This window comes from Parasteatoda tepidariorum, chromosome 9 (genome assembly GCF_982258835.1).
Source record: "Parasteatoda tepidariorum strain Cologne lab strain chromosome 9, Ptep-v5.0, whole genome shotgun sequence".
Taxonomy (NCBI): Eukaryota; Metazoa; Arthropoda; class Arachnida; order Araneae; family Theridiidae; genus Parasteatoda; species Parasteatoda tepidariorum.
In genome coordinates, this window is record NC_141763.1 from 1290195 (window position 1) to 1300619 (window position 10425).

General features: G+C 31.8%; 1 long non-coding RNA gene across 3 annotated transcripts in view; it reads left to right on the forward strand.

The window, feature by feature from the left end:
* The window catches only part of LOC147803230 (uncharacterized), a 29773-nt gene extending 23928 nt beyond the window's left edge, over positions 1-5845 (forward strand). For all 3 annotated transcript variants that reach the window (XR_015428922.1, XR_015428920.1, XR_015428921.1), the window contains one exon: positions 5534-5845. This is a non-coding gene — a long non-coding RNA (uncharacterized LOC147803230). The remainder of the gene's footprint in view (positions 1-5533) is intronic.
* Positions 5846-10425: the final 4580 nt, after the last annotated feature.

The window sequence follows — 10425 nt, forward strand, 5'->3', positions numbered from 1 at the left end:
GGACGTTGAAAATAGTCTATGATTATTTGTTAGTGGCAAACGTTTAGTGAGACCTGAGTATGCCTCCACGACGGAAGAATAAGAAATTCAAGCAACTTACGGAGTTTGAACGAAGGAGGATAATCGGCCTTCGAGAAGGAGGATTTTCCTATCGCGCAATAGCAGCTCGTATGCAGCGGAACAGTTCCACAGTGATGCGAGTTTGGAAGCAGTGGACCGACGAGCACCGAACAACTCGAAAAACAGGCACTGGACGACAGAAGGTGACGTCAGAGCGCGATGATCGACACCTGCTCCGCATGGCGGTGAATGATCGCACAGCTTCCTCCAGGCAGCTGGCAGCACATTGGTCTACTGCTACAGGCGTACAATTGTCGGCTTCGTCAATTCGTCGTCGTCTGCTGCGCCGTGGATTGCGTGCAAGGGTGCCATTATACAGGATTCCCCTCACGGCGGATCATCGACGGCTGCGTCGGCAGTGGGCTCTTGAGCACAGAGACTGGCGAGCTGATTGGCACCAAGTTGTCTTTTCAGATGAATCACGCTTCAATTTGTGGACCCATGATGGCCGTGTTCGTGTTAGACGTTATGCCGGTCAACGCTGCCTTCCTGAGTGTATTATTGAACGACATAGTGGCCGAACACCCGGAGTTATGGTCTGGGGTGCGATTTCGTATCATGGACGATCCAATTTGATACGAATTGAGGGTAATCTCAATAGCAACAGATACGTCCGTGAAGTGCTACAGCCCGAAGTCGTTCCTTTCCTTCAAGGCATCCCTGGAGCTATCTTTCAGCAGGATAATGCACGCCCACATGTTGCGCGGACTGTTAGAGACTTCTGTTCAGCACAACGCATGCAACTTCTTCCTTGGCCTGCTTATTCGCCGGATATGTCGCCTATTGAGCACGTGTGGGATATGGTTGGTCGGCGTCTCACTCGTGATCCGCGTCCTGCAGTTTCCAAAGACGAACTTTGGTTGCGCATACAAGCGATATGGAATTCTCTTCCTCAAGCAGATATTCAACATCTGTTTGACTCCATGCCACGTCGTACAGCAGCACTTATTGCAGCGCGTGGTGGCTGCACCAAATACTGATTTCGGACGCTTAATTTGTTTCTTTTGTTTTGAAAATTTCATCATTTATTTGTATCAGTACAAGTCGTTTCTGCATTAAATTTCATTTGATTCTGATGATTCTTTCATGGTGTTGCATTTTCTACAAACAGCAGTTTATATACTCATAATATACAACTTGCCACATAAAAAGTTCAGGTGTTCAAATCTTGTAAAATTATAAAAAATTTATGTATCGATTAAAATTTTTTAAAAGGAAAGCAGTCTTTGCTTTTTAGACAGAAATAAGTCCAAAAATTGCCTGTTGCCTAGAAACTTCGAGATATTTTTGTATTAACTACTAAAAAAAGTGTTGTCGATCTCAGCGAACACAATACAATAAATGATAAGGTTTCCTTTTTTTATTATCTCAACTTCCTTGTTCAGCAACCGAGAAATACTGAGTAATTCTATCTTGTCTATCAGACAGTTAGTTTATGGTTATTAAATGACTCCTCCTAATTGCTTTCCCTTGTTTTAGGACTACACTAAAAGTAGCTTCCTAGCTCCCCAATTTTTTGAAATTTTGTCTACACTCCTATATTGCGGGTCACGAATTAAAATATTTTATTTCATTACGGTTGTTGAACAGCCGACCCAATTGTTTTGTTTACTACTACTAATGTTCAAATCCGTAGCCTCGTAATAGTGAACCCAATCCAGAAGACGAGGAAACTCCTGGATTAAGTATAGGGAGAAATATGCTTTCGTGGAGGACTTTTTCTAGGAACTAACCCTCATTTGCTTTACACGGAGAGGAAGACCACGAAAACCTCCGACGGTTAGCCTGACGGCAAGGGGACTCTAGCCCATGATCCGTCAACCTACGAGGATATTTCACGTCAGCACAGTGGTCAGTGCTAGCCGGATATCGACCAGCCGTCGCCGGGATCGAACCTGGTTCACCTTATCTGAAGGCGAACGCTCTATCCCCTGAGCCATCGGGCTCACGAATCAAACTATGAAAAAAATCATAGATGCGTTAATTCAAAGAAAATACGTTTTTGTGCCTGATTTTGTAAATTAATTAATAATAACAACTAAAGCCGCGATGGCTGAAGGGATAGAGCGTTCGCCTTTCATTGAGGTGAACCGGGTTCGAATGCGACGATATCTGGTCGCTACGAATTCGCATCCGGCTTGAACCAACCCCTGTGCTGACCTGAAATATCCTCAGTGGTAGACGGATTATGTGTTGGAGTCCTTTGGCAGTCAGGCTAACCGTGGGAGGTTCTCGTTTTTCTCCTCTCCATGAAACTCAAATGTGGGTTAGTATCATCAAAAAGTCCTTCACGAAGTCAAAATTTCTCTTAATACTTGATCTAGCAGTTCCCTTGTCTTCAAGATTGGATACAAAATTACAAAGGCTACGTAGTTGAACATTAGTAGTCGTAAACCTAACAATTTGGCCGGCTGTTCAACGACGGTTATGAAATAAAATGGCCAGAACTAGTTACTTAACATGTTTGAAATCCTTCTCTGGAACCTTTAAGATTGACACTTAGCTCGTAAAAATCGGATCATTAGAGCAAAAATTATTCAGGATATCTTTTATTTTTTTCCTCTTTTTTTTGGCGCATAGAAGCATTAACTGCAATTATTAAAAGTAAAAAAAAAAAAAATCGCAAACTGAGATCGGACAATTATTGGCAACCACTTTGATTTTATTTAAGTCAAAAAATCTGCCTTAATTGAGACATAAAAGAATTTAAATAAATCTTCAGATTGATGATAATTTACAACTGTTTACCTGCAATAGGAACTGAATAGTTGTAATATAGCTCGTATTATTGATTCTAAAGTATTATTGTGTCCTATTTTTAGAAAAACCAATTATGAGTTTCAATAATTTTAGCTTTATTTCATATAGATGTTGTATAATGTGAATCACATAATTATATTCGTAGTTATAATGAAATATTATGCATGATTTAACTTTGAATAAAAAGCATCGCAATTAATCGAAATAATGTATTTTAGGAATATATGATGAGGAAAGTGAATCATCCAGAAAACTTAAGAGTTTTTAAGGAATATTTCAGTTAATTTATAGTCTCTACATCTAGGTTTCTAGGCTGTAGATAATATAAACATGAATTTTAATTATTTGTTTATGTTTACCTATAGTTGAGAAAACCATATTTAGTAATTATTTATATTTAAGGCCAAGTGATATCTAATGAGATAATGTAGGGATGCCACAGGTGACTAAAATGCGACTATTTGCAACTATTTTCGGCCTGAGGCAACTATGGCTACTTTTGTCGCCTGAAAAGGCTATAAAAGCAACTATTTTCAGGAAAAGGAGACTATTGGGAGACTTTTCTGTGCTCCTAGCAGTGTTTTATTTTAGCATAAATTGGGTTGACAACCTGCGGCATCTTCTGAATATAATGAATTTTTTTTCTTCTAAAAAATAAAAAAAAATATTGAATTTCAAATTTGAGTCATCACTTTTTAATGCTCTCAATTTGTACGGATTCCATTGTGAGTCTATTTTGTTTCTCAGTCGCCTTTTCAACGGTTATTGCTACTAAACTCTGCCTGATTTTAAAGAATCCAATTTTTAATACGATACTATGATGCATTAATTCTAGCATTTAAAATTATTTAATGTTCTGCAAATATACTAATTTTTCTTTCTATAAAAATTTAGTGTTAGAGCACTAACGTTAATTTAAAAATTATCGTATTGGCCGTCAACTTGACTAAATGGATTACAATGAAGTCATTTGATAAAATTTTAGTCATATTATTGAAAAAAATTGCTTTTATTTAGGCGACTATTTTCATGCTTTAGGCTACTAGAAGCAACTATTTTGTTCATTTTTTTCTGTGGCAACCCTGTAATGCAATCAAACGGGACTGGGATTGCCTGGCTAGTAGGACACCGGGCCCATGTCTAAGAGAGAGTGGGTTCTATCCCCGTCGGCCGAACACTCCCCGTGAATTAAATGGTGACCGGTGCACGTTAAATCTGTCGAGTCACAAAGTCCTCCATGCTAGATCAGTACCTCCTCTGGAGGTACTGATCTAAGAGTTACCTCGTCTTCTGGATTGGTTCAAAATAACAAGACTACAGAGTTGAGTATTAGTAGTAATAAACCCAAAATTGGGTCGGCTGTTCAGCAACGGTCATAAAATAACAAAATCTAATCATATCTAATGAGATATCTAATAGTATATCTAAATGAAATGTTTATTTTATTTCATTTTATCGGAAGAAAATTCTGCCACCATGTAAAGGAAACAATCTAGAACTTGCAGGGAGGTCTAATTTCTATAATTTCTATATTTATTAATTGCGAATTAAAAAAGAATAAAGTTAAATACAATTGCAGACGAACTAGAGTGTGTTTTGGAGCAAATGAGTGTTTTGGAGCAAATTTAATATTGAACATTTATATCAATTATATAAATAATTTAAAGCTTCTTTAGCTCATGACCTATTTACTTCTAGATGTTATCTAATTATATAACAATTTTCTGATTCAACGAACATTTTTCACTAAAAATTACATTTACTGAAGGAATCTTATCTGAAATAAATATTGTTTTTCAAACTTATAACATTCATATAAATTACGCTGTTTTATTTATTTTTCTTTTATCACTTCGATGTTTTTTTTTTCTTCTGCATTTTCACATTGATTATTTTATTAAATTGGATACTTTTATTGATGTATTATAGCAATTTAGAAATGAAGAAGTTTGAGGTTAATCTTTTTTCGAACACTTTTTCTGTTTCCAAACATAACTTCGAATTTATAAGTCTTCATAATGAATTTAATCTACATCTATGCATTATAATAAAATAACATTTGGGCAATATCAGAAGGAAACAATATTAATCAACCCTTTATTTAACCCATCCTCCTTTTTCACTATCTATGAGAGATCATTAATAGCTAAGGCAGGTGTTTAACAGTTTACTACTAAATAGATCTTTTTTTATGTCCAGACATCAGTAAAGCAACAACCTTGATTTTGTTTCACTGATAAGAAACAAAGGTCTCTGTAATCAATCTATAGTTTCAAAAAATTATAAATTTAAAAAAATCTAGTTTGAAATTGATATAGATGGAATTGTTTAATTCTGTAGAAAAATATTATTTAAAAAATATTGACTCGTTTTAGAGCAAAAAATTTTAGATTGTTAAATGATTTATAATTTCTTTTCATTTATTCAGAAAATGAATGAAAAGAAATTAGAGAAATATTTTGGAGAATTTTAAGCAATATTTTAATTATTTTCGGTGCATAGTTTAATTTATGGTAAATAAATTTACAATATGTTATGAAAACAAAAGAACCGTCTTCCTCTTTACTACTTAGAAACGAAGGCCTTTGTTATCATTCTATAATTATAAAAAATGTGTTATAAAGAGGTAATAATAATGTACTTTTTATTACAGTGTCTACAACAAGGGAACTCAGATCTATGGGACTGCTTTACTGGAAGTCGTTATACGGATTCAATTAATTACTACAGAACGAATGCTTCATTTATGATCGCTTGAATTGGATTTGCTTAATTATGAACTTGATCCTCTATGTATAGATTCGAACATTTAATTTCAGTATTATATTGACAGTATTATGAGATAGTATTTTATTAATGGCATGCACTGATGATCATAATAATTATTGTTATATTATGCAGGTATATTCATATACCGGTATATATTCATATACTGGTGGATATAATTAAAATAATATTTCGTGTTGGTGTCATTATTTTACCTCCAAAACAAATTTTAAAATCAAGTCTAGTCCTAGCAGATACATTTTAAATTTGGAGAAAGTCATTTTTGTACTCAATCTATTCATTTTATTTTTTATTCATATATATATTACCAGCACAAATACAAAATGCTGTGCTGAACATAAGGTGATAAACTGTTACAACGTCTTATCATTACTACAAATTCGAATAATGGGAAAGAAAACTTTTTCGGTCTGGAAAAGTCTAATTTAATTTACCCATACAGTTTTATAAAGAACATGTTTCATTTGCTTGATGTGAGTTGTTAACCGATTATATCGATTAGGGTTAGGTAATTAGCAGCCGACTCGCCAGCAACCGCAAAATGTTTCCCCCTATCGAATGTGCTGCCTGCGATAGCTCCAGAACGTAATAAAAAACTTTTTTGGGAAAGACTGATATTAAGTAGTGCACCGAAGTTTTAGAAGCTTATAATCTCAATGTAGTTTTTCGATCACATTTCTCAATATTTTTATTGCAACAAAATAATAACACAGTACTTTAAAATAATATAATAACTTTTAAAAATTCTATAATACCATTTCATAGCTAATGTAAGATGCTTTTCATTCGTATTTTCGAAGGTTTTTGTTGGTTTACTACGTCTTTTAAATACAATACTATAACGATTCCCAAATTTGTGTTAGATAAAATTTGAATCGATAGATCATTTTCTTCACGAGCGCAATTCGAAAATAATAAGTTTTATATTCAAATAAATTTTAATTTAATTTTGAATTGTTAGCCCTTTTGATTCGTGTCTGTTCTCATTCGCTTGAACGAAATAAAGAAAACAGTATTTCACTTGTATGCAAAGCAATATAAACTGTGTAATAAGTGCAAGTACAAAATCGTCTCTGGGTTGGTTTTAAATACAGCAATATATATATATAAAAAATCCATAACTTCCAGTGAAGGAACATATTTTTTTTCCTTATTTTTGTGTTACTTACTAGACTAACATTTAAATGTTTGAATTGAGTCTTCGGTATCAACCATTCTATGTAGTTACTATATTAATCAATAGATAGAGCAATCAAAATTTTAAGCTAACTTATTTTTTTTATTTTTACTTGCCATAATTAAGTATTTAACATCAGTAGATTCTGATTATTAAAATACAATTAATTATAGTGAGAAAAATTTCCAATAAAGATGACAAGCATTTATATTAAATAAATAAAGTATAAAATAATTGCTTAAGAGAGGAGAAAAACGTTCGCTAATTCACTTTTTCAAAGTGAGAATTTAAAACATTTCATCATGACAGACTTCATAACATGTAAAAAAAACTAATAAATTATTTTTAAAAATATTTAATCATATTAGTAAATAAACATACAATAAATTCAAAATAACTTGTCCTTGATGGATGCATAAAATTTTTTGTTTTTTTTATTAATTGAAGGATTATTGGCTATGTTTTTTTCTACCCAGAATAATAACAAATATGAAAGCAATTTTGTAAAAACTTGCTCATCAATTCACGATTAATAAATATACAATTCAGTTAAGTTGATTTTTAAAACAGCCTATTCTATAAATTCTAGTGGTGCCATCTATCAATCTATAAAGTAAAACTCCGAAACGGCTTTATAATTTTATTTAACATGAACTTGATCTAATTATATCATTACTTCCTTATTATAAAAACTAAATTTAAACTAACAATATTTAAAATATGTAAATTTAGAAAAATAATTCTCATTTAAAGTAGTCATTCCTTTAATTATACTACTCATTTACTAATGATAATTAAAGTATGATTATTTATAAAATATTGCTGTGCAGTCACATAACAGTCATTCATCTGAAATAATTATTCATTTAAATATGTCCCTAAAAACCAAGGTTACAAAATTTTTTTAACTGATTTGCTGATTTATTGCTTCGAACACAGCAAGATCATTTTTTCCTTCTCAAAATTTCCATCCGATTGTAATTAAAATTCTTTTTTTTGTTTCAATTACTTGATACTTTAAATCACAGATAGTTAAAAACCCAGATAAATCCCATTGCTTTAAGAAACTGCCAACATTATTTAAGTGTATAAGGTAGCTTGTGTTAATTCATTTTAGTATGGGAACTTGTTTCCTTATCAGTAGCTTAAATAAACTCGGGCGCGCCCCCTGCATGATTTTTAAATTTAAACTTCACACAAATTTTTAAAAATTATAATATGGAACAAGAGACTTTCTATTTTAATTTATTAAATTAGTTTAACATCAATTATTAAGGAATTAATAATTGGAATGGAAAGGCGAAATCAAAGCATTGTAAACACTTACACTTTAAAATGAAGTTTATCTAATAGATATAAGAGAAAAGCTTATTTTTATTGTAATTCATTCAGTAGAGAACCATTTTTGACTGATGGTGATTTTAAATTAAACTTTTCTCTATTAAATTTGTTAATTAAACTTAACATTATCTGTTTTAATGTCTAAATTCCAGAAAGAGCGAGACACAGTTTACCCGATTGAATTAAATTTCAAAAGAAGTTTTCTTTTCGAAAAATAGCCTTCTAAATTGCATTTTTTTTGTTGTTTTGTTCTAAAATTACCAATTTTTTTTCACGAATGTCTGAAATTCAGAACCAAAAAAAGCAAATTATTCGTCCTCTCAATCAGAGGTAAAATAAAGTTTTTAATTTTAAAAATAACTTCAAAGTTGACTTTTTTTTTTAATTATCAATTTTTTTTTTAATTTATTTAACTTGGCATTATTTTCATAAATGTGTAAATTTCAGAAAAGGCGATGCACATTATTCGCTTCCTTAAACAGTGGAATAAATTAAAATTATGCTAAAAAGCAAGCTAATATTGAAATAGAAAATTTATGCGAAACCAATCGTTTAGATAAAGAATTGTGAACAAAAAAAAATAAAATTTCTCGTCATAACGGGTTAAACGAAGATCTGTTTGCCAGATTCCCTCAGAACAAAGAAATAGGTTAAATATTTTCTTAAAAGCGGGTCTTTGACGGAAATTCATTGTTAAGAAAAATAATAAGAGTTTTCAAATTTTAACTATCAACGCATTCAATTAAAATATATATATATGCATTTCTTTTTTAAAAAAAAAAAAAAAAATTTTTTTTGTCAAAGGGAAATTCTTTGTGCCGACATTACGAACGTAGTGTAAACATTCACATTCAGGAAAAACCTTTATCAAAAAATAGTTTTTTTCAAATGTTAATTATTTTTATTACTTAAAAATTTGGGCAAAATGGGACATATATTTTCTAAAATATCTCTAACTCAGTGGCGCGACAGCCTATCTCAGTTTTCTGGGGTGAAGGAGCAGATGTTCCGTTCAGGTGGTCAGCCGAACCCACAGTGTTTAGTTCCCAAGCATGCTTGGTACTCATTTATCGACACTGAAGGGATGAAATTTCTAAATATCAAATTTTAAAAAAATTCGCATTTTTAAATTTGACTTCAGAAGAACAGAGATTCGATACATTCATACTGCCCTGCTGACCAATATATTCGGAAGCTATTTCCTAGATGGCAGCTACTCTCAATATTTGAGCTTCAGGAATCCGAATGCTTCGAGAAAAAAAAGTGGTATGTTTTGTTTACTCGTCTAATTTCGTAACTCATGATAATTGCTAAGAATCAATAAATAGTATAAGAAAAGACTTTTTACTCGGCCTTCATCACGGAAACCGGCGGTTTTTTAAAGGGTATATGGAGCCCAATAATAATTTTAAAAAAATTTTAAAAAAATAGAATAACCAAAAGCTTTTTTGATTTAAAGATTGGCACGTGATGCTACCTTAATAATTTCAGCGAATTATAAATATTTTTATAAAACGCTGCAGATGCCATAAAGGATATAAAATCGTAAGAAAACATATTTTCCCAATTCTTTCCGGCTACAGAACTCGAAATGATTGATGTGGCAGAACACCGATTTAATAAACACAGAATGACTACCATTAACTTTGAAATGAATAATTGATTTTTGTAATTGTTTCAACTTTAATAATATTAAAATCAGGTGTTGTGTCAGATCGACGAATTCTTCTGGACAAATCTAGTATAAACTGAAAATGAGCTGAATTTCAAGAAAAAAAAACAAATGATACAAACATTGAAAATGGTTATTAGAGAAACACTTCTTTACAATTAAACTTGTTTACTTTCTCTGTAAAGTTTGTCGCAAACTACTAGTGCATTTATTTAATAAAAATCGCAAGAAGCTGAAATGTTACTACTTAATTAAAACTTCATTTGCTTTAAAACTACACTGATTGGGAATAACAGTCGACATGTTTCAAGCGCTCAAAAATAGACGCTCATTTTCCAGACGTGTGTGACAAACGTAAAGTTACCAACGAAAAATGGGAAATACAGATCAGAGACAAAACTAAAAGACTTTTTTAGAAACTGCAAACTTTTTCTGTGCCATTTTGCTTAAATAATTTAATAGAAATAACCGACATATTAAATAAATAATAATTGGATGTAAATACAATTTGAAGATTTCAAAAATTGTTACTAATTTAATTTAATTTTCTAAATTCTCGGAACCCTAG